Here is a 25,208-nt window from a genome sequence, read left to right on the forward strand (position 1 = left end):
CTTTTCTCTTTCATCTCTTTGCTTCAACCCACTTAGAGATTTACCTGCAGTGGCCTCAATATATGTTACTAATTAATCCCAGGTTGGAAAATGAAAGGGAATGTGCTGCCTCCAATTTCTTGCAGAAGGGCATGTTGACTTGGCTTATGTCATTGATGGATTTGAATTTGCCATAGTTTTGACAGGCCCCAATGTGCCTTGAACTAGCATACAATGGGATCTAGCCATCTGGCTGGTTTTCAGCTTGGACAGCAGGAAAACACCAAGACATGGTCCCTTCTTTTGTTCATTTTAATTACTGAAATCAGCAAGAGGCAGATATCTATTTGAGGATGGTACAAAGTCAACTTTTTCTTCCATTTCAGGGAGCCTTGAATGACAATTATTATTTAGATCAGTTCCATTTGGGAACTGATCTAGTTTCAGGCCCTGCTTTGGGATGGACACAGTTTGTGTGGTCCAGAAAAAAGATTCCGCAATAAATTATGCAAAGGTAAATTGCAAATGTGGTGGCGATCCTTCAAAATTTGGCCTACAAAGTAGCTGAAAAATTAGCTGCTCACCTTTGCTTTAATTGAATTAGGACTATGTGGTTAAAAAGGTTACAATTATAATAATAATGCCTCAACAAGATGGCAGCAGCTGGTTACAGGTGGTCTTTGACTTTGGGCGATTTATTTAAGGATGATCAAAGTTAGAGTGGCACAGAAAAAAAATAGCTGGTTACAGGTAGAACTGACTTATGACTGGTCCTTGCACTTAAAATTGTCACAGCAATCCTGTAGTCCCACGTTTCAAAATTTGGGCGCCTGGCAACAGGCATGTATTCATGAACCTTATAGCATCCCAAAGACATTTATCGCCATTTGAAATCTTCCCAGGGGACTTCTTACAAAGCAAAGTCAAGGTGGGAAACTGGGTTTCCTTAACTGTGTGATGTGCTTAACGACCATAGCAAACGTGATAAAAGTGAGCGTGACTCACTTAATGACTGCATCGTTTGGTGATGAACTTTTTTGTGGTCCTAAGTTGAGGACTACCTGTATTTGGGCTTAGAAAATAATTAGGATGGTCTAGTTAATATTTGGATGGGAGACCACTCAGAAACAAGGGGCTGGTAAGATAGATGCTGAAAAAATATTTCAGAAAACCTGTCTTACTCTCGGCAAGCAAACTGCAGTGATGTGTCCTTAAAATCACCAGGAGCCTCGTACAACTTCAAGGAAACGTATCCCATTTAATAAAGTTACACAAATAACCATATCAATATTTTATCTCCATGAGAAGTGGATATTGAAAGAGGTTCGGTGGATAAGGGGGGATTAAAGTTAAGGGATATGATAACTTTACAGGAATCTTGTAAATGCAAAAATGACGATGAAATTATAACTCATAACTGTGAAAAAGGGAAAATAGCAATTCTATTGATTTTGCAAAAATATCGATGGCAGGGAATCCCAACAACAAAAGGGAAAGCTAAATTTTTGAGGATTTGGTATCTCTTCAGGGACGATTACAATGAAAATCTAAGTAAGAGCTCAGAATGCATGTAATTTATAACAGAGGTATGGCTTCTTACCCTGGCTATGTATGGAAAAAGTTACTGAGTATTTAAAAAAAGTTATTGAGTATTAAAAAGAGGCCTCATATGTACTGCGATACTTTCATTCTCCCAAAGCCTCTGATCTAACTGGAGATTCTTGAGGATCTGCTAATTTTATGGCAAAGCTTCTGAAAAATTTAATACTCTTTGCCCTGCTTGACTCAAGGCGAAACTGGACATGCCTATCACTAGGGCTAGAATTCCATATATAGTCCCTACACTCACACATAAGGGGAGGGGGAGATCTCTAGTGAAGACCACATTTGCAGCCAGAATCTAGTCCTCCTAATAACCCTCCCTGTGGATCTCATGTCAATCCATAGGACAAGATTCCTAGTTTATGTGACGTCCACTCAGAAGAAACACCCCCCCCCCCGCGTTTATTATTAAGCCTGTTGTACTGGCCCCATTGAATGGACCTGCTTTCCCTCTAGTCCATTTTCCTGAGTTTACACAACAGCCTGAATGAACTCTCTCTCCGCTAACCACCAAGGCAGAACGCATTGGGTTAAAAAGTTAAGGCTCTAGTCTAGTTCGTGGCTCGGCTGGTCTTGCGAACCCAACCCGAGACGGCAGGCTGAAAGAAACCCGCCGTCCGTCCTTCTGCGCGCATCTCGCTTCTCAGTTTGCAGGAAGTTGAGTGAACGAGAATGGGAAAGGGCAGTCTCGTGTCCGGGTGTGTATCGTAGGTGGCGTCGGTCGTGTTGCCCCCCTCCCTCCCTCCCTTGCTGGCCTGCCTCTCCCTCCTCCCCTCCCCTCCCGTTCCTTCCCAGCTGATTGCTCCCCCCCCCTCCTCCATCCTTTCCCACAGTAGCTTCTAATCCAGACTGTATGGTATGTGGGCTGGTCACAAATCCCATGTGGTCCGACATCATTGACATGGCGGAATCCCACTCCGAACCCGCCTGGTAGTTAATCCAGCTTGCTCACTCTCTCCAGCCAGGCGGGGATTTATCGGACTGCAGGTCGCCTCCTTCCCTCCGAAGGACAGACAGGGCATTTCTCCTCGCGCGCAACCCCGTTTCCAGCCCCAAGGTAAGCCCTTCGCAGCCCGCCGTCTTCCCCGTGCCTGGAAAGCTGGAGAGGGAGACTGGGGGGGGGGGGGAAATGCCCTGCGTGAAAACGGATTTCTATCTACCGCTCTTCCTTCCCCCCCCCTCACGACCCCACTTCGCGGTCCCTGGAAAAAAGCAAACGAGACGCTTCCGATTGCAAGAATAAAAAGCGTCCCAGTTTCTGCGCGGGGTTTGCAAAAAAGGCAGAAAGCTTCTCAGCCTCCTCGCTTTTCCAAAGTGTGCATACGTGCGTATGTGTGTTGGGGCGGGGGTGTCGCGTCGGTTTTTTTTTTCCCCCCTTTTCCCGATCCGGGTTCCTTTTGTTTTTCAGAGTGCGAAAATCTTCCGAGTGGGAATCGGGATTATTTTATTTTTTTTCGGGGGCGGGGGGGGGGAGGAAGAGCAGGGAGAAGTGAAGATCGTAGTAGTCTAAAATGGGAGAAGAACTGGGAAGTTGAATCGGGGGACCCCCGCGGGAGGTGAAGCCCGAAGTTAGTTAGTTCTTTTTTTTTAGTTGTTCTATTTTTTTTTTATTTTTTTTTCCTGGAGATACCCCTGGCGGTGCCTTTGAAATCTGCCCGGTCCGTTTCTTTCCCCGCGTTTCATACTTTCCTGCTTACTCCATTCCTCAGCCTCGAGCGCCTTGATTCTTCGCCCTGCTTTAATTATTATTTTTTAAAAGGGGAAACGGGGAGAGAAGGGCGGGGGGAGGGGGGAGAAAGAGCGAGATCTAGTTTTAAGGAAGCGAAGGGAAAAGAAAAAAGAAAAACCTTGGCTCGATTGGAGCAAGATCGGTCCATTTCTCGGGCTGCCCTGGCCGGGGGCGGAGGGGGGGGAGAAGAAGAAGGGATCGGCGCAGTTTCCGTTCGGAGCCAGCCGAAGTTGGGCCGGGGTTGGGCGAGGGAAGAGGGCCGAGGCGGAGGGTCAGAGGCGAAGGGAGGGCGCTGGGTCTAACCCTGAGGGCTGCGGAGGGAAGCGGGGCGGAAAGTGGAAGGAAGGAAGGGAGGGGACGGGTTGCTCGCGCCTGGCGGGGCTCTTTCTGGAAGGAAACCCGCGTAGAGGGCTGAGGCCGGCGGGGAGGGCTTTCCTCAGCTTTGGGCGGGTGCGGAGAGTCACGCTCCATCCTATCCTAGCAATCCAGCGAGACTCCGCTCAGCTTTCCCGGGAGGGGGAAGGGGGGCTGGAGCCTGTCTAACCGCGGTGGTCAAGCGATGGCTCCTCCACCCCGCTCCTCCGTCAGCCCCCGATTTACCTCCTTTCCCCAAAAGAAAAGGGAGTGCCAGATCAGGGGCAAGGCGAGTTCCCTCTGTCTCTCTCTCGCGCGCGCATGCCCGGGAAAGCGGAGCATGGGCTTTGTCGTCCCCATGCTCCCTTCCCACAATCCGCCCGCCACCTCGCCCACGGGTGTAGGTAAGGGCAGAATCAGCCGGCCGGGACCCGGTGAACGAATGAAGCCGAGGGGAGGGGAGGGGTCCACCCTGCAAAATGCCGCGGAACGTCGACACCACCCCCCCTCCTCTCGCCTGGACGGCGAGGAAGGAGGTCTGTCATTCAGGTAGAGGCGATGCAGCCAGCGCTCCTCCCTGCGGTGGCGAGAAAGCTGGAGGGTTTAAAAAAAAAGAAAAATTCTTTCCCCCCCCCCCAGCCCCATCCCCCCTTTTGGCAAAATGTCTCTGTCTAGGGACACGTTGGAGAAAGCGATGGAAAGACGCAAACGGGCCAGTCCGTCCTCCAGGGCTCCTCCCGTTCTCGCTGACGCCAAAAGTGAGGAAAGATTTCTGGAAACTTTTGATTTTCTTTGCCAACGTACAGTCCCCCCCCCTACCCCCTAAAATAACACATTGCCAGGAAATGGAATGCTGGCTGATATTATTATTATTATTATGGTTGGTCAGCCAGATGTTTAGACTGAATTTGGCATTTTTGTCCTCCTTCCCAAGGACCTGGGACAGGCAGGCATGTTGTGCTTTGATGGCCTTCAGACTATCTTGGCAGAACATAAGCTGTTCCAAGGCTGCCTTTTTGCAATTGACTGATGGTGATTTAGTTAATGCCAATGATGTTCCAGAGGTGCTCCAGATGTTATTGATATTATTATTCTACTTTCCTAAGCCAGTCTTTTCATCCCCCCCCTCTTTTAAAGGCTAAACTTTATTAGCAAAATGGGGAGGGTGTTTCTGTGACATGCATCTGTAATTCCAGTCAAAGAGGAATTCGTTCTATTGAGAGGAGAACTTTTTTCTCTGTAGCTGCAATCTTCCCTTCTTAACTCTCCCACATCCCTTCCCCATTTTGACGGCTGATTCAGAGGAATAGCCTGGAATAGTTGGAAAGGGTAGACTCTCCTGGAGATTTTGTGGGGAGAGGAAACTCATATGTCAAGAATCCTCAGCAGATGGGTGCTTGTGTTGAAATCCAGATAAATGTTTTTTTTTTTCTAGTTACAACCTGTGTCATTTGGGGGTGGCCATGTCCACCAGATACAGAGCTGCAGATACCCGGAATTGGTCCTGCAACCTTCCATTGTCTCCCACTGACTCAGCTCCATTTAAAAAATATTCCTCTACTCTGCTTTTTTCCAAGTACAAACAAATGCTCAAAGAAATCAGCTTGGACTTTGGAAGGAGGTGCCATCAGTATGCTGATGGCATTTTGCTTGCCTTGTGTTTGGCCCAGAATCAGTGCCTGAGATCAGTAAGGGGTTGGGAGGGAGCCAGTCAACTAGCTGAGCTGATTGTGCAGTCAAATAGTGTCAGTCTGCTTTCCTTTCCTCCTGAATGAATCTTCTTCAACTGGATGCCCTCTTGATGTGTTGGATTAGAATTTGCCTCAACTGATGCTATCAACTGGTGATCTGGAGATACAGATCTTTGATACAGTTTTGGTAACTTCTGCAATGTGCTGCCTACGACTTCTGGTTTGTGGTTTGGTGATCTCTGTGTTTTCTTGCAGATGTTTCATTACCAAACTAGGTAACATCAAACTAGGAAATAGTTTAGTAATGAAACGTCTGCAAGAAGACAATTAAACTCCAAGAGCACCAAGGATCCCACAGTTCAACTGTGAGCTACAAATATTCTCTTCTCTTGGTCTGCCTATGCCATTTTGGATGGAGTAATCAGAATAGGGAGACAGATGTTGCTGAATCTTTTCCAGGGATGAGGGATGCTGGGAAACGTAGTTGAGCAACATTGAGAAGGCCACAAGTTCTCATTCTTGGATTGGATCCTAGTGATGTGAAGTGCCTTTGTTATAAACTTGAATTATTTTGAAGTAAGGCCTTCAAGTTATCTACTGATACTTATTCAAAGAGCTGCATGGCTTTAATGTCTTATGTGTGGGTGGTCATGGGTAGTGGGGGATGTATTCCGTATTTATTTTTGTGTAAAAGACTGAAATTTCTGTGCTCCGTTGAATGATCTTTTAACAGCATTTGCAAGCAATTAGAATTTTAAAATGCCTATGCCTTTCTAGATACTCTTTCCAGCATTCTATGCATATTATTTTTAAAATATCTGTCCTAGCTTCCTTTTCTGCCAATTCATACAAGCAGTTCTCAACTTATGACCACAGTTGAGCCCAAAATTTCTCTTGCTAATTGAGATATAAGTTAAGTGAATTTTGCCCCATTTTATGACTTTCTTGCCACTGTTGTTAAGTGAATCACTGCAGTTGTTAAGTTAGTAACATGGCTGTTAAATGAATCTGGCTCCCCCATTGACTTTGCTTGTCAGAGAGTCATTAAAAAAGGGATTCACATGATCCTGGGACACTGCAACTGTCATAAGTATGAGTCAGTTGCCAAACATTTGAATTTTGATCATGTGACCATGAGGATGCAGCAACGGTCATAAGTGTGAAAAATGGTCATGTCACTTTTTTCAGTGCTGTTATAACTTTAAACCAGTGGTTTTCAACCTGTGGGTCGGGACCCCATTTGGGGTCGAACGACCATTTCACGGGGGTCGCCAAACAATGTCATTTTTTCCCCTTTTTCCTTAGCTGTGCTACTCCCTTTTATTCAATTAGCTTTTGAAAGCCAATAGAATAGACTCTCTTGAATAGAGTCTAATTCTATTGACTTTCAAAAGCCAATAGGAATTGTCCAGGCTGTCTCTGCCCTGCTGAGCCCGCCAAAAGTCCCATTCTGCAAATGGTGCTGCACGAGTTGAGTAGTCCTCGACTTACGACCGGTTGAGTAGTCCTCGACTTACGACCGGTTGGGGGTCGCAGCATTAAAAAGGTTGAGAACCACTGCTTTAAACGGTCACGAAACAAACTGTGGTAAGATGAAGATTACCTGTACTTTTCAGAGAAATGCATTTGCAATTACAGTACAAGAGAGTTCAAATCCAATTGTCCAGGCTGTATTCCCATGATATGCCCCAGCTGAATTAACTATCTTTCTCAGTTTGGAAAAGAAAACTGTGTAAATGGATTAAAGAAGCTGGGTCTGCACATCATGCTCACTCTTGCCCCCTGAATAATAATTAATGATTTATTGAATTTATATGCAACCCAAGTCCCCATTTGTGAGGTTTACAAATATTTAAAACAAGAAAACAAAGCAAAAAATAAACCAAGATGGCAGAGATAACAACCCCTGATGGGAACAAGGAAAAAGAAGAAAAGGGGAGATTCAACCATTTTTGCCAAAGACTTGAAACAAGAAACAGACTTTCAAGGTCTTTTGAAACACCTGTAGCTGGGAGCTGTTCAAATCTTGATAAGTAACTTCATTCCAGAAAAGAGGCTTCTGTGCATATTATTTCTAAAATATCTCTTCTGTAGCCTGTTTCCTTTTCTGCCAATGCTTGAAATTAATCAAGCAATCCATGTTTTTTGAAGGTACCCATGAGATCTCTCTTTAACCTGGTTGTGCTTATTGTGTATACATAGCAACCAAGATTATTGCCTTCCCTGGAATTATATGACATTACTTGCGTGTTTTAGTTGGTATCTTTATGTACAGAGAAAAAAAAAAGGCTGTGTTTATTTCTTGGGTTGCTTGAGAGAAAATTTAGTAACATTAATTCATTTAACTTTTCTTTAATCATATACAGATAATCCTAGCACCTTCAAGTGCTATGTATGAATGCTATCAGATTTCTTTGTATGCAGGTAGGCAGAAAAACTGCAGAATGCAAGACTGAACAATGAATTGTATAGCCCCAGTGTTTAGCTTCAGTCATATCTGAAAGGCATGTTTGTATTCCTTACTGTGTGTTTGAATGTATGCGGAAAAGCCTGCTTGAAATTGCAGAAATTTCTAATACTCACATGCCATTCTTTATACTTCTTCCATCTACAAAGAAAAGCCCTGTACAGCTCATGTAATAAAGCACATGTTTTGGATATTCATTTGCAGCCAGACAGTGTATAAGTCTGGACATGCAAATTAGCAGATTTACTGTAAGGCATCTTCCTATGTTTGTAAACGTACAACAGAAATGCATGCAGAAGCCAGATTCTGCTTGGAGATTACTATCTTTGTATTGTTTTTATATATACACTTCTGAATATAATCCTGATGCATCTCTGATTAAAGCAGTGAAATAAATTGTGGATTGGAGGAGCAGTATAATTCCACTAATTAACTTATATGATTGTTGGCTTTATTTGTAGAAGTGGTGTAATGCTTTGCCTCACTCACAGGGCATATCTGAAAATAAGTTACTATATTTGATCCTTGATTTTAGTCTTTTCTTCAAATACTTAGATCATACTTTTCTCTATGTTTTTTTGAGGGCGGACAATTTGATGAAAAAGAAAGGAAGAAAGCATTGGTGGGTCATAAAGGAATACTGTACCATATGATTAGCCAATTATGGTTTGTTATTTTTTTATGTTTCTAGCAGAGTTTGTGTCTGTTCTATCATGAAAATTAGCCCCCATGTCATATTTAAAATGGATGAACTCATTCGCTGAGGTCATTGCTGGGATAGAGATGATGAGCTGTTACTTTATAAAAGTTTTCCAAGTTCATACATGAAATATTTTTAGCCTACATTGCCTTTATAACTTTATTTCCTTTTGAGAAATTTGTTCTGACTTGTCTAATGAAAAAAAAAGCTGTCTCCTGCAGTTGAGCTTCTAATTGCAGTTTTAGAAATGTGGTTCAGTTATATGGCTTGGGATGTAGAGAGCTTTTATTTTAAGGATGCTGTCCTCTGGCTGGATTGGTTATTTTTCTTGCCTAGATTCTATCTATGTTACTTGATGCCCATTTGCATCATTAGTTGGCTAGAATTAGTAAAACTAAACCAAATTTCTTGGCCATGATGATTTATGTTCCATCTAATTGCCACTGTGGCAGGAATCACTGATCTGTGTCATGAATCTTATATTATGTAAATTTAAAAAAACCAAGACTTTAGGTAAAAAACAGAAGCCATATAAAAAATTAAATATATCCAGATCTTCATAAAGTGACTTTTGAACTGTTTTCCAGGAAACCCTGGGTCTTCTTGTAAATTTATCAGCTGAACAGTGAGAATATTCCCTTAAAACTGTTTTGTCTAGTGCTGCTGATATTCTCCTGGAATGTGCAGTTACAATGAGGGTTGGCCTAAGATATTTGGAGGCCTCCAGCAGAATAGTAAATCACCCCTCACCCCCCCCTTCACAATCCACACTCCAGACCAGGTGCACAAATATCTGTGACTAGTAAAATTAGTTTGGCATCCGAGGCAGAAGATTTTTCCTGCTTCTCAAGCAGTAAAAAATGCATCATTGCAAATTCAATATCTGTCCCTTGTCATGCAAAGGAATGGTATTGCTCAAAAGGTGTGACCAGAGAATTGCTTCTGAAAAAGCATAGCTTTTGCAGTGATTAATGCAGTTGGAGGGCGGAGTTAAACATGTCATCAGTTTAGAGTATGTTACCATAAACCATTTAGTCCAACCCTCTTTAAATTCTCTTGAATTTTATCAGGCACTGATTCCTTTTTGAACTTTACCTTACTAGATTTGTGTGAATGGGCATGAGCTATGTGTGTGTATGTGTGTGTGTATTGTATATATATTGTAACATATATATTGTAATTTAACGTATAGTCATCAACCTTTGCGTGTGACAGTTTAGTGCTGATTAGCTCAGGGATCCTTGGAAAACAAGCTGATGGGGCAAAGATTTAGTGAAGATGGAAAATGAGAAAATCCTTGCCAGTTTTCAACTTAAGTACTAGTAGCTGCTCTTGTTCTCAGGAGAAAGCCATATTTTATAGATATACAGCGAAGTTGTTGGGACAGTAAGGTTTTTTTGGGCATGGAGCCATATTGCAAGGTCTTTATAGTTTTGGTGGGCTTCATCTAAAAGGGTTCTAAGATGTGAGGGATACTATTGGAATTGATACAGCCTTGTTGATAAAAGTCAAAAGTATTTGCTTGGAGGGTCAACACATTTTCTCCCTAAATAATTACTTTTGAAGTAAGCAGGATGCTGTACATTCGCTCATCTGTCTGTGGATTTCACCCAGTGAGACAGAGATGATGGCATTCTTGCTTCCTTCTTCATTGGCAACCATCCTCTTTATATGAAGGGCAATAAGAAGTAGAATCAGAAACTCAAGGTCAACTCACCATGACCAACTTGCCACAGGCAATTCACTGCAGGACAACTTGCTGTGTCCAATTCGCTGCAGGACAATTCAACAATTAAATTTAATTATTTAAAATAATTAAAGCATTATTTTATTTTTTGTCATCCACATTTTATTTTGTCCCTCCTTTTGCATCCTTTCTTTAATGATTCTATTCCACCATTTCTTCGATATTAGTGTAACTCTTGTCCCACAGAAAGTTGGCCATGGTGAGTTGGCTGCGACAAATTGGGCACAGTGAGTTGTCCTAGACCAGTGGTTCTCAACCTTTCTAATGCCGTGACCCTATAATACAGTTCCCATGTTCTGGTGACCCCCAAATGGGTGTGGCCACCAATAAGAGGGAGTAGGACAGCTAGGGAAAAGGGAAAAAAATGGCCGACAGTGTGGTTTGGCGACCCCCGTGAAATGGTCGTTCGACCCCAAATGGGGTCCCGACCCACAGGTTGAGAACCACTGTCCTAGACCCAAGAGAAGAAGACCCTGTCAGCACGTTTTCATCTTGCTCCTTCTTGAATTTGGGTGGACCATTGCATAATTTCTTAATAACTGAATAGGACTAGAAGATCTAAGCATATTTTCTGGGGATAAAGCTGTTAGGAAAGCTATTCTGGGATCACTACATAGAGATGTGTAGTTGTTGAGCTTCATTCAACTTGTTTGAGCTATGGTGATGGAGGAGGCTCCCATGCATTCCTTGAAAAGCAAAGATGACAAGCAAGCACTGGAGTGTATGAAACCAGATATATTGCTTGAAGATAAAATCACAAAATTCTGCTTTATTGATTTTTGGCCATGTCATGTGCTCACAGTCATTGAAAAAGGCAGTTATGTTTGGAATGGTCAGTGGTAAAAGGGAACAAGGTTGCCCAAAAAGTGGTGCCAGATCATAAAATAAGTGAAAGAAGCTGTAAACGATCAGAGAATATGGAGAGAGCTGGGCCATAGAATTGCTGAGAATCAGACACAGTTGAATGAATAGCATCATCATCGCTTGTTGAGCCTATCAAGAATCCTTGAGCTTTCTGCCAATTCTGTCTTTTTACCATTCTGCTTCAGCTTCTGCTTCCCCTTACCTTGTCACTGTCAAATCTGATTCCCTACTTTTCATTTCTGTTCCTTCACAGTGTAGGGACACTATCTTCATCTGCATCTCCATCTCCATCACCTCCATCATTTCCTTCTCTATCATGTCCATTTCCATCTCTGTCTCCATCTCTATCATATCCATCTTCCTCATCTCCATCGTGTCTATCTCCATCAGTTCCATCTCCTTTGTTATCATCTCATTTTCATCAACTCTGTCTCCATCTGTATCTCCATAATTTCCGTCTCTGTTCTCATTATTTTCCTCTGTTTCTTCTGGAAGGAGGGTGGCTAATAATACGAATGTGTATCTTTTTGTGCATGGGTATATGTGAGAGTGGTTTATGTGTAAGAAGCTATATTTTACATGTTCATTCAGTTGAATGCAAGAATAAATAGGTTTTATTTTACAAAGAATTTTAATCCTTCAATATTGATGATGATGGCATCATACTATTGCCCGTTTTTTGAAGGGTAGTATATGTACATATACATATAGAAGTGTGTCATCTGTACATATTTATTGGGGGGGGGAATATCTTCAGGAATAATTTGCAATCCCAGACTGGTAAATTAGGGAAATTAACATCTGCATGAGTTATGTTTTCATAACTTTCTTTAGTCTGTATTGGTGGGCATGTGCCTTCGATTCAGAATTGTTTTTCTTTTTTCTTTTTGGTAAATATAGTAGCACTTATTACATTTGAGCTTCTCATTTTTTATTTGCAAAAGGGGCAGCTTGAAGAGAAACTATACTTGTTTGTGTGGTGGTAGAGAATAAAGCAGCTGGCAGTATGGTTTGATTTCCGTCCACTTGCCACTAGCCTGTGGCTTTTCTTTGTAGGAAGAAGCTGCGTTTCCCACACATCCAACTGAGAATGCAGCAGGTCAGAGGAAAGGAGATAGATTGCTTTGTACTTCCTCTGCCAATTTAATTTCTGCACTGGCTGAGAAAGGAGGAGGATTCTAACCAGCAGCAAAGTGGAGGAGTTGGTGAAAGGATAGAGTAAACTTTGTTTTCTTCACAAGCTTGCTCATTTTCTTAGAAAGAATGTCCAAATGCCAATGGCGACAGATTAATTAGCAAGCGGTGAATGCTTTCAACACTGGAAGTTTTTAAGAAGAGACTGGACAGCCATTTGTCCGAAATGGTGTAGGGTTCCTGCCTGAGCAGGGGGCTGGACTCAATGACCTCCAAGGTCCCTTCCAACTTTATTATTATTATTATTTAATATTTTCTTGAAGAATCTTCCATTTGGAAGCCCCTGTAAATTCTGATTAATTGTATAGCAACTTTGCCCCCACGATTCTAAATTCAAGAGATGAAAATATTAAATATTGTTCTTTGCTGACTGTTGCAAAAACATCTGAAAAACCAAGACAGAGTCATTAAAGTGATCATGACACTAAAGAGTTCACTGAGAAAGCGCTCCTTTGAACTCTTAGAAGGAATCTAAACACTGAATAAGGAATGGCCTGCTTTTCAGTTGTACATCTTATAATGCAATGTATCTTCTTCCATATCAACACACAGCATTTCTGTATTGGTTTTTTGCCCAAACAAAATGAGCAATGAGTAATGCTCATTTTCTTCCTTGTGACAATTTTTTTTTTTGAAATAGAAAACCCAAAGTAGGCTGTAATGGGCCTGGTTAAATGGCTGATCTGTAGGGATAAATTACAGGTAGTCTTCTACCTGTACACAATTGAGCCCAAAATTTATGTTGCTAAGCAAGACAGTTCATTAAGTGAATTTTGTCCCATTTTATCACTTTTTGTGCCACAGTTGTTAAGTGAATCACTGCAGTTGTTAGTAACACGGTTGTTAAGTGACTTTGGCTTCCCCATTGACTTTGTCAGAAGATTGTAAAAGGTGATCACATGACCCAGGGACACTGCAATCATCATAAATATGAGTCAGTTGCCAAGCATCTGAATTTTGATCATGTCACTGTGGGGATGTTGCAATGGTCATAAGTGTGAAAAACAGTCATGATCCACTTTTATTCAGTGCCATTGTAACTTTGAATTGTTACTAAAAACACATGATTGTAAGTCAAGGATTACCTGTACAGAATAGAAACAAGGGCTTTTTGGGGGGGGGAACATGAAATCATGGTATGTTTCCCAATTTCAAGGGCAAGAGAAGGAAATACATGAAACATTATAATGATATAAATGTGTATTTTCAATTTTGGCAAGTGCTTTAGTGCAGGGGTCCCCAGTCCCCGACCCTGGCCCACTACCAGGCCATGGCCTATTCAGAAATGGGCCCCGTGTGTGCACACACTCAACTTAGCTGAGCGGTGGGCCAGCGGGCATTCGTGCACGTGTGTACCAGTCAATTGCTCATGCAAGTCAAGCTGCGTGCATGTGTGCTGGCCTGCCACTTCTGAAAGAGCTACCTGCGTGCACACACACACACGCAGCAGCCACCACTTGCGAGATCCAGTTCACATCTCCCCCCCCCCCAGCCAGGCTGCCAAGCCCAAAGGTTGGGAACCCCTCTTTACTGAGCAAAAAGGGTCATTTGGTTGGAAGTTGTCTTTGTAATCCAAACACAAATGAGCAGCAGTCATGTTTGTACACCATTGCATGTCTTTCCTTTCGCACACCAGCTGGCTGTTTCAAGCAAATCTAACCAATGTGTTTTGGGGATCCTGGGAATTTTTTGTTTGTAGGATCTCATGGTTGCAAGGTAACACAATGTAAAATTCTTCTTCCCAGCAGACGGCTCATGTATCAAAAGAGTTTTGTCACTGCAGTCTCTCCCCACGGCCCAAAGCTATGTGGAACAAGGGCAGCTTTTCAAACCAAAAGGGAAACCAGTTGATGGATGTGCAATCATAACAGGCCATCTACAGGCTGGAATGTTTGTCTGTTTGAAAGATAAAAGACTTTCCACAGATTTTCTTCCCTCCCCCCACCTAATAAGTAAATAATGGCTCCTCCTCCAAGTTGAGGTCAACTTTTGGTGATTCTAAACAAGGTCCATGTTTCTGACTTAAAAATGGTAAAAACTCCTTTGAGATGAGCTTGATTTCTAGGGATTACAGCTATTCCATAGCTGAGAGTTGCTTTAGATCAGCGGTTCTCAACCTATGGGTCGCGACCCCATTTGGGGTCGATCGACCATTTTTTGGGGGTTGCCAAAGGTGGCGATCCGCCATTTTTCACGGCGCCGTGTACGCGCGCCGCGCACGGGGGCGCCGCCACGCACGCGCGCTGCGCATGGGGGCATCGCGCATGCGTGGCGCACATGGCGCCGTGCATCCACGTGGCGCATTGGGGGCCCGCCCCCCGTGCGCGCGGCGCCGCGCATGCGCAGAACGTTTGTGTGACGGGGGTCGCCGTCACACAAACGTTGAGAAGCACTGCTTTAGATTGTGGTGGGTACAAGTGGAATAAATAAGTAGAATAAATAATGTCCATGTCGCTTTTTTGACAATATGAAAATGGCCTGTTACCTTTGGGATTTCTTTTGACTCCCTGGGATGGTTTACAACCTGCAATTTTTTAGAGGCCTCCTGTCCAAGTAGGAAGTCTAGCCTTGTTTAGTTTTTGAAATACATCAGCTTCAGTTAGTTGTTTGTAAAGAAATAAATCAAAACTGTTGCCTGGGCCTCTACAGGTAGTTCTTGATTTATGACTCGTAATGGAGTCTGCGCATTATATTCATAAGTCATGATGGCTGTACTGTGGGTCACCCTTGTCCTGTTTTGCAATGGTTATTAAGTGAACATGGTGGTTGTAAATTGAATACCATGGTCATTAAGCAAACCAGTTCTTTGCTATGGGCCAATTTTGCTGAAAACCAGACATAATGCTTTTATGATCGTGTCATAAAATATGGTCATGTGATCATAGTATGTTGCCAATGTCTGTAAATGCAGCCAGTGACCAAGCACATGACCACAGGATGGGATCCCTGGATGTCAGAACTATGAAAATGGGTTATAACTTTGACTGGCTGCTGTTTTGACTTTTATTGGGTAAATCCAGCCATTATTACTTGCAAACCATGATCGGTGACCTGGCTGTTTTGTGGTCCTTTAGTTTCCAAGTGATAATCAGGAATCACAGTGGCATCGTGGCTTCTGATTTGGTTTCTATTCATCTTTGTAATGTGGTTGAAAAAGGACCTCTCTTGTTTGCCTCTATGAGGCCTTTATTCCTGGATGAGTCCATGTGGGCTACCATTGTAGGTTATTCAGAAACTACAATTGGTCAACAATGTAGTGGCGTAGACAGTTTTGGAGGCCTCTAGGGTGGCACATGTAACACCAAATACGTGAGCTGTCTTGCTGCCAATCTGCTTCCAGTGCAATTACCTTTAAAACCTTTTGTTGTCATGGGTCCAGGATTTCTACAGAACGGTCTTTACCCAATGGAATTAGCCCACTCCACTCATGCTGACAGAAGGGGCCAATGCAGATCCCATCAGAATTTTGGCGGGTGGGATCCAGGAGAAGAGTGGTTTCTGCCATGGTTCCTGTTCTTTGGAACATCTTGCTACAGGAGATAAGATCTCTCCTCTCTCTTTTAGCCTCTCTTTTAGACTTTAAAACCTGCCCATGCCAACTGGCATGGGGTCCTGAAGGAGAAGCTGTTGGCTGGAAGTAATCCATAAACTAACAAGAGAAGGAACCTCCAGCTCTTCTCTCCAAACCCTTGTTTTTTTTAGTTTGTTTTATTTTTTGTGATTTTAATCAGTTTTTATATTTATAAATGTCGAATGTTTGTTTTATCTTGATGTAACCACTCAGAGTCACCTGAACTGTGAGATGGGAGGCAAATGAATTTGATAAATAAAAAACAAATAAATAAAAAACAAACAAATAAATAAAAAGATGAGAATGTAAGATAATTTTCCATAGGTCATCTTCTGCTTTCATTAGACTTCAGAAGAAGTCTCGGGACTGGCGTCATGCACTAACAAAGTGACTCAGAGGAAATTCTTGCAAGTCAAATGCTGTGGTTTGAGAGGGTGTTATCTTGAAATAAAGCCAATTATATACAGTATACACACTAAAGGAAGTGCTGGGTTTCTTTATTGTTTAAATGCCACAGCAGCCTTCGTATAACAGGCCCAATTGCCCCTTGCTCCAAAGTAAGCAAGTAAAGGATTGCCATTTCAGTCTACTTAAACATAAGCCCCAAGAATATCCCTGCCCGTCTTTATGCTTAATTTCCTTTCCTTGGGAGAGAATTAGCTGATTTGGGGACACAAACATGTTCCTCTGTGATTAATGGGTTTGGATAGGTTGGTGCGGGAAGGAGTTAACTTAAACAAAAGCCTCAGGGTTGATCAACTGGAGTCAGCTGTGCACCATTCTTGTAAGATTCTGCTTAGGGAAAAGACCTATTTGACTCCAAGCTACTGACTGAGTCTCAATATTCTACTCTTCTGGAGAAGCTTCTTGGATGAGAAGTCTTCAGGCAAAAATCAAGCCCAATTGCCTTTTGAAAAAGCACCTTTGGGACACCATGATCCCGATGACTGAGAATCTCCATAGACACTACTTTTTAACTGCTTAAAGGACTAAGTGTCTGCTAACACTCTACCTCAAATTCTATCAGGGCTAATCATGTATTCATTTATTAAATCTGTAGCCCATCTTTATTCAGGATATCAAGGTAGCATACATAACATTTCAACAGGGATCTCCAAACCTGGGCCCCTTTAAGACTTGTGCCTCAGCATGATTGGCTGAGGAATTCTGGGAATTGAAGTCCACAAGTCTTAAAAGTTGCCAAGTTTGGAGAGCCCTGCCTTACAACAACCACTCTATGAGATACATTGGGTGGAGGAGTAATGACTGGCCCAGAGTTATTCAGGAGCTTCTGTGGCTGAAAGTGGAGTGGAAACTGGATCTGCCAGTTCTTAGACCTTTACTTTAACCCAGTGTTTTTCAACCTTGACAATTTTAAGGCATGTGGACTTCAACTCCCAGAATTCCACAGCCAGCATTGGTGGCTGTGGAATTCTGGGAGTTGAAGTCCACATACCTTAAAATTGTCAAGGTTGAGAAACACTGCTTTAACCAGAACACTACAATTGTCAAGTGGTCAGATGGGGTAGTCTCCAGTCCTGTGAAAACTTAGGTAGAAAAAACATAGCTTGGGTTTTGGTTGGACTTTGGGAGCATATTGAATGCCAGGCTGTGGTTTATAAACCACAATAGGTGAGCACAGGACATGCTAGTAGGCAAATGAGACTTATTGAAAAGTATAAACATGGCTAAAGTATATGCTTGGCTCCTGCTGCAAGGAGGCAGTGGAATTTCTGCCTAATCCTACTTCCCAATCCCACCAAAAAGTCAGGCATGATCCTTCATCTTCCACAGTTATTCTGAACTGCCTTATCCCCTCTTAAACTGGTGTCCATCATGCTTTGTTAAACTATTTTTTCCTTTTGTGTAAAAAATGGCAAAGGAATGGAATGGAGGTACTTGCTAACGGTCTCAGCAGTCCTCCACTGAAGAAGACATTGGCTGAAAGAGGGAATACTTCACCATGTGTTGCAAAATAGCATAAGTACAAATAGTCCTTGACTTGCCACAGTTCATTTAGTGACCATTCAAAGTTACAACAGCACTGAAAAAAGTGACTTACGACCATTTTTTACACTTACGACTGATGCGGTATCCCCCTGGTCATGTAATCAAAATTCAGACATTTGGGAACTGGGTCACATTTATGACCATTGCAGTGTCTGTCCCAGGGTCATGTGACCACCTTTTGCAACCTTTTGATAAGCAAAATCAATGGGAAAACCAGATTCACTTAACAACAGTGCAATTAGGTCAACAATTGCCGTGATTCATTTAACAATTGTAGCAAGAAAAGTCATAAAATAGAGCAAAATTCACTTAACAAACGTCTCACTTAGCAGCAAAATTTTGAGGTGTAAGTCGAGGAGTACCTGTAATGCCATCCATGAAGTCTGGAGAGGAGAAATATCATAGGTATCTGCTGAGGTTTAGCTCAAAGTTTAGCTCAAATAGTTAAAATGTTTCTTCTGCACTTTGTTATAATTTGTTTTGCAGGAATTGGTTTTCCAGATTTGCTTCCCTTCTGGTAACAGTAGATTAAGTGGAGGCCAGGTTTTTCCTGAGGTGCAGGGACAAAAATCATAAGAGAAACCTTCCTCAGCTATCTCTGGCCAGGGTCAAACCTAGATGGAAGATAGATTATTCTTGAAGACAATCACTGCTTTCTCAACAATCCATTTAAGTCTGTCTGTTTAAGTTTCTCGATAGAGCAAAAGGCTGCAACTGTGGAAACTTTTGAGATGAAATCTCTGCAGCCAGATGTGTGTTCTGGTAAAGGGCAAGCTATGAAAAGAAAGAGCAGACAGTTGAAACTAACAAGGATATGCGTCTACACCCTGAGGCTGTGGTCCTTGGCATAAGAATAGGGGTGTTGAAAGTGTGCCTTTATTTTCCATCTGTGGAATGTTAAAGGAAAGTTAATGGTGTCATGAAAGTTGTTGCCCAAGGCAAGAAAGGACACCTTACTTTTCCTATTAACAGCAGCAGACCTGGCTTCAGATGTTGTTAAAGTAGGATGGGTTCTTCTCAGCCTACTGGTTTTTAAGCCATTGGAGTTTGTAAGTTTTTACTAGCTGCTGTAGTAGAATTAATTTGACTGCTTTTTTCTCCACCTCCATATGGTTGTCCATTTTTAGACAAGCTCTAAATCCACCCCTCTTGTCTGCCCACTTGTTAAAATATACACATGCTGAAATATCACTTGATTCCTGAAAGAAAACTCATGCAAATACTACTCATTTTACTTTTCAAGATCTGGTTTGTACATTAACTAGATTCCTGACCATGAAGAAAAAAGAATGTTTTTCCCCCTCTCCCTTGTCTCTTTTCATCTCCGTTTTTCCCTAAAATGTAAAAGGGCAAGAGCTTAGATGAATATTTAAAATAGAGCTGGATAGGAGACAGCCGAAGTTCAAGGACTGGAAGGAACCAGTAAAAATGGCAGACTGGTTCTTAGATCTTTCCCAGGAACCCCTTCATGGTTAGGGAAAAAAATCGAATGTTTTCTAAGCCTACATGTCAGTTATAAAAAAAATCCCAGAGTCTCTTTGGAGGAATTTTTAGTGGCTGTAATGATCCCCATTGCATGGCAGCCCTATAATAAGGTGAGCATGTATTCAGGCTTTCTCGGGAATAAACAAAGACGGTGATTTTCTTTCTTCTTTAAAAAAAATTTCCAGTGGGGAAAAAAATGACAGGAGTTCATGTAAAGAGTGGGTACTTCCCCCCCAAAAAAGGTGAGATTACCGAAGAAAAAAATGGGTCGTCCCCCCCCCCCCAAGGTTAATAGGTAAGGCTGAAAGTTTGCATACTTCTCATTTCAGGAATGAAAAGTATGCAAACTGGTTTATGTCCTTTTAAGTTGAACATTTCTGGGCTGCTGTGATGAACATTTAATGGGTGGAAAGTCAACATACTGAAATATGGTTAATACCAAGCAGCCATATGGTGCTATGGAATGAAGCTCGTATAGATTTGTGCTTTGTACAATCCTGATGGAGGAAAAAAGCTTATGATGCAAGTAACAGTAGATGTGCAGAGCTTGAGGCAATGCTACAGTCATAGGTATTTTATTAGAAGTTTGTGTAACAGTGGTGCACAGTCAAAATTGCACTGAAGTGTTAAATCAAGCTGAGCTGTGTTCCTTTTTGTCAATATTCAGTCTGTTCCTCTTTTTCATTCATAATATTCTGGAAATCCATGGCCCTTTTTCCTCAATGTAATTTTGCACATTCCACTTGAAGTTTCCCGGTTGATATTTTTGTACTGAAGATTTACCTTTATTTTCTTTTTAAAATAAATTCAGAGAGCCAAGAACACAACACACTCTGCAGGCTTTGTACACAGCTGTTTTTAACCATAGGAGCATCATACAGTATGTTTATGCCAGTCCAGAGAAGAAAAAAAGAAATTGAGCTGAGAATTAGTTAGCACTTTATGAACTTAAATATATAGATGGACTATAACAGAGGTCCCCAACCTTTTGGGCACCAGGGACCGGTTCCGTGGAGAGAGATTTTTCCACGGACCGGAAGGTGCGTGGTTTTATGTGCTGCCTGTATTCTGCGGTTGAGGCTTTGCTTGCTTGTGCAGACTGGTTGCTGACGTGCCACAGCCTGGTACTGATCCATGGAACAGAGGTTGGGGACCCCTGGACTATAACATACAAGTAGTCCTCAACTTATGGCCAAAATTGGAATCAGAAATTCTGTTGCTAAGCAAGGTAGTTGTTAAGTTTCATCCATTTATAACCTTTGTTTTACTATATTTGGTAAGTGGATTGCAGCACAGTCATTAAGCAGATCTGATTTCCCCTTTGACTTTACTTATCAGAAACCAGATGGCAAGGTAGCAAATGATAATCACATGAACCTGAGACTCTGCAACCATTGTAAATGTATGCTTGTTGACAAGTGTCCAAATTTTGATCATATGCTATTGTGGCCCTTAGTGTGAGGACCGGTTATAAATCACGTTTTTTCAATGCCTTTGTAACTTCGAATGGTTGCTAAACGAATGTTTCTAAATTGAGGAGTACCTGTATTTTAAAAAATTCATAGCATTTATCACTAAACCAGTTTATTATGTGCACTTTGGAAAGAATCCTAATGAAGTTGCAGCACTTCAAAAGAAAAAAGAAAATCTCAATTTCTGCAGTAGATTTTTGTTGGTTGACAAAAATCTATTCCAGGGGTATCCAACCTTGGTGACTTTAAGACTTGGGGACTTCAACTCCCAGAATTCCTCAGTCAACATGGATGGCTGGGGAATTCTGGGAGTTGAAGTTCACAGGTCTTAAAGTTGCCAAGATCAGACAACCCTGGAAAGGAATTGAATTTGTTAAGCTCTATACTGAATAACTTGGTGAGTGGTGAAGAAAGACTGTCCAGAGTTATCCAAACTGGAAACTTTACAAATGTAGTAAAGGTAAAGAGAGACTCTTCTACAACTGGTTAAGGAAGTCAAGACATGAGCTTTCTCAGTGTCATCAACAGTATAGAGATCCTGGATGAATTTTTTTTCAGTTGCCAATTAGCAAGAATACTTTTTGAAAACATGTATTGCTCTCTCTGTAATATGCTTATTTTTGTAATCTGTACTGTTTTGTTTTTCAATTGAATGTACTACTGTAAATGACATAAACCTGGCTCCTATATAATACATTGAGTTTGTTTGGTTTTCATTTAATGTACTGGGAGACCCCAAGCAACTGTAGTTTGTGAACCAGAGGCAATGGCTTAGCATGATGTGTGAACCAAGCCAAGAGTATTTGCTCAACTGTTCATTCAGCAGGCAAAACAAATTTAATATAAAATGTCTGTTCATGAAGCTGGCAAGATGGGTCTACATATATCCCACACTTAAGAAGTGATTTGTGTGTTTTAATTTGTTTAATTCATGGCAACAGTTAAAGCAACAGTGCTATTTATCAAAAAGTGGGAGTGATTGTGAACATATCCAGGGATGCATGTGTGCAAACACACTTGTTGTAAGAGAGAAGTGAAATTGCATCAGACATGAACCCAAGATACAGGGCAAAGAGACTAGGCTTGCACAGCATGATAAAATGTCACTAGAAATTTCTGCTTGTGAAAAGTCAACCATGGGCTTAGCATTGGTATGAACCAAATCATCACATTAAGACGTGGTGTGGTTTATTGATAAAGTCTACTGTGTCATGTGAACGGAGCATTTGTTGCTTTGTGTACCTGTCTTCAGAGTTTAAAGTGGAACAAAGCTGCAAAAAGATCCACAGATTTCACCAACTTGAGAAAGAATGCAAAAAATGCTGCAGATGTGAATGTTTACTTCATTTAGGGCTGATCTTGAAAGAATGTACAGTATTTTTTTTGTGTGTGGCATAAGAATGATTTATGTAGCACAAACTGTTATTTCAAGAGATTTTTCATTTTACTTTCTGCAGAGGGAGTCCGTTTCTAATGACAATTGTAATGATCAACTACAATCCACAGCCGGGCTCTGTTATGCAGCCTTTAATTATGTCTGAAACCATTACACAGAGTCAATCAATACAAGTACTCTTCGGCTTACCACAGTTCATTTAGTGACCATTCGAAATTGCAACAGTACTGAAAAAAGTGACTTATGACAGTTTTTCACACTTACAACCGTTGCTGCATCCCTGTAGTCCCATGATCAAAGTTCAGATACTTGGCAACTGACTCATATTTATGACGGTTGCAGTGCCTTGGGGTGTGTGTGTCATGGGATCACCTTCTGACAAGCAAAGTCAATGGGGAAGCCAGAGTCCCTTAACTACCATGTTATTAACAATTGCAGTGATTCACTTAACAACTGGGGCAAGAAAGGTCATAAAATGGGGCAAAACTCACTTAACAAATGTTTCACTTAGCAACATAAATCTTGGGCTCCGTTGGGGTCATAAGTTGAGGACTACCTAGGTGCATTATGTATAGGACACCTATAAAAGAAGGATAGAGAGGTTTATTGCATTATCCTGGCGTCATCTCGACTTTTTTTTAATTTCCCCTTGCCTTCCCAGTAAGGCAGTGTTTTTGAAAAGGAGAGAAACAAAACCAACTGGTCAACCTGATTTCCTACTTTTGTTGAAATTGGCCTTCAAAGATAGTCTACTGACAATCAAATGGTTCGTTTTCTCTCTCTCTCTCTCTCTCTCTCTCTCTCTCTCTCTCTCTCTCTCTCTCTTTGGGGTTTCACTTCTTCCTTCCCAGAATGATCTCAGCAAGTTCATAGAGTCTGTTAAATTGCTTGGCAGCAGCAGACAGGAAACAAATCTGTTTATTTTAGTTATGCAACCTCTCTAGACAAAGAGAAAGCCACGTGAGTGATGGAAGCAAAGGGAACATCTGTGATACTTGAACCTGCAGTAACAGGCTTCAGAAGAATAACCCCAAAGAGGTGTGAAGTCATTGAAAATCACAAGAGCAATTGCAGCCGCTTTGCAGCTGTGGATCCAGCTTCAAGCCACCCTTAAATCATTGCTATTACCTGTTTCATGATGTAATCTTTTTTTTTTTAACGCAGTTAATTAAGAAGGGGCTTCAGCTGGGTCTGAGACAGCTGTCTTGAAAACCCAGTTGCTCCATTCTTGTCTTGCTGTTTTTGCTTGGCCTCTTCAGATTAGTGGATGAAAGTTTTTAGAGTAATTTTCCATAACCCCCTTTTAATATCAGCAGAACTTGTGGGTGCCAGAGAAATTATTTCCAGAGAGTGTATGTGAATTCAAGATCAGGACTTAAGAAGCTTTCTCTTGGATATAGTTAGACTACAACTGAAACAAGTGGTATGTATTAAAGAGTGTGTGTGTGTTGGGGGGGGGGAGTAGTTAAATACTTTGGCTATGTTTACTCACAACAGCAAGCCAGAATTGTAGAAAAGTCAGACTTACCAGTTAATGCATAAAACCTGTTTGCCTCTACTTGGCTCTCCTTGCCAGTGGGAACTGCTAAACTAACTATGGATTAAAAAGCTCAGGGCTTTGTCTGAACTGAAAAGGAAACCCCAATAGATATGTTTTTACTCTCCTGTCTGGAATTCCAGTGGAAAACCTGATGTCTGGGCCTTAAGAGACTAGTTTTTAGAGAGCATAATCTCGTGGAAAAAATAATAATGTTAATGTGTTTAAAGTTATTATACTAGCAACTAAGAATGCAGAGAACTCTTAACAAAAGACAACTTTTTTTCCATTATGTTGCCTTTCAGGTGGGTGGAATTGAACTTCGAGAGTCCTTCTGCATGGACAGCTGAGGGGTCAGGGGTGCACACACTCTGGACGGCCTCCAGATTGAGAGCGACTTGCCTTGACATATTTGCCACATAGTTTGCTAAGAAAAACTCCATTTGCTAGATTGTGTTCATACTGCTATTTCTCCCACTGGGAGCTGCTGGTGAAAACAAAGTTTTCTGATTCAGAGCTGAATTAGATCTTTTCTCTGCTTCAGCCAACTACCAACAACTCTTCCCAGTTCCCAAATGGCTTTTTTCCCACTAGCCAGCAGTTCTCTTGTGAACCTTCTTCCTTTCCCCCCATCTGGATAAGGAGAAGTCCAGTTCTTTACTGGCAAACAGCCCAGTTCAGTAGGGCTTCCTCCTTCAAAGAGATTTCTAGCCTGCTGTGGCTTTAATTCTGATAAATGTTCCTGTGTTATGGTTTGATTTTCTCTAGCTTGTGGGCAGTTGCACAATTCTTCTGATCCAAGCCAAGTTTATTGTTTTTATTACAGCACCTATCAGAGCTGGCTGTTCAATCTGTTTATCCGTCTGTCAGGTCTTCCTTCCTTCCTTGGGCATATTTGCAAGATTCTCAAGACCACATGATTTTAGAGAAAAGGTCCTTCACCTTGAAAAAGCAGTCCAAAGAACTATGTGAAGGTGGCAACAAAGGTAAAATTGAATCTGAGGCAGTGAAATAGAATTTTCTCATTCATCTCCCGGAATGCTTTATTATTTCCATCATGGAAAGTCAGAGCTGCTTCTCCTGGTTTAGGAAAGTTGGAGAGCATTTGAGGGGCAGGGGAAGAAGTTCAAGGAATCATATTTCATGTGGCTCGTTTAATGACTAAATGTGATCACAGATGTTAATATTTATGGTCTGCGCACTTTTCTTCCACTAGAAGCCTATTGACCTGAACCTTTCTTGATCTGTTAAGACTTTCCTCTTCAGACTGGCATTAAATCAGACTGAGCAGTGGAACAATGCCAACTCCGTTGGGTATATTGCTTTCTTATTATATACCATGCAACAGTTATATATTCTATTTAGACAGTTGCAATATGGTTAACAAAGTCAAACTTTGAAGTTTGCCTG

The 25,208-nt window shown here is 41.7% G+C and overlaps 1 protein-coding gene across 7 annotated transcripts in view; it reads left to right on the plus strand.

Moving 5' to 3' along the window:
• Positions 1-25,208, plus strand: part of FNDC3B (fibronectin type III domain containing 3B) — a 369,819-nt gene that overhangs the window by 27,540 nt on the left and 317,071 nt on the right. Inside the window, exon 2 of one of the 7 annotated variants that reach the window (XM_039338123.1) lies at positions 2,543-2,638. The exons of 4 other annotated variants lie outside the window; for them this stretch is intronic. The gene's annotated coding sequence lies outside the window, so the exon portion shown is untranslated. Of the gene's footprint in view, positions 1-2,417; positions 2,639-24,661; positions 24,785-25,208 lie in introns of those variants that run through there. 2 more of the 7 variants (XM_039338113.1, XM_039338132.1) reach the window with 2 other exon arrangements.

The sequence above is a fragment of the Crotalus tigris genome, unplaced genomic scaffold (assembly GCF_016545835.1).
Source record: "Crotalus tigris isolate CLP2741 ecotype Arizona unplaced genomic scaffold, ASM1654583v1 scf7180000017549.6302385, whole genome shotgun sequence".
Taxonomy (NCBI): domain Eukaryota; kingdom Metazoa; phylum Chordata; class Lepidosauria; order Squamata; family Viperidae; genus Crotalus; species Crotalus tigris.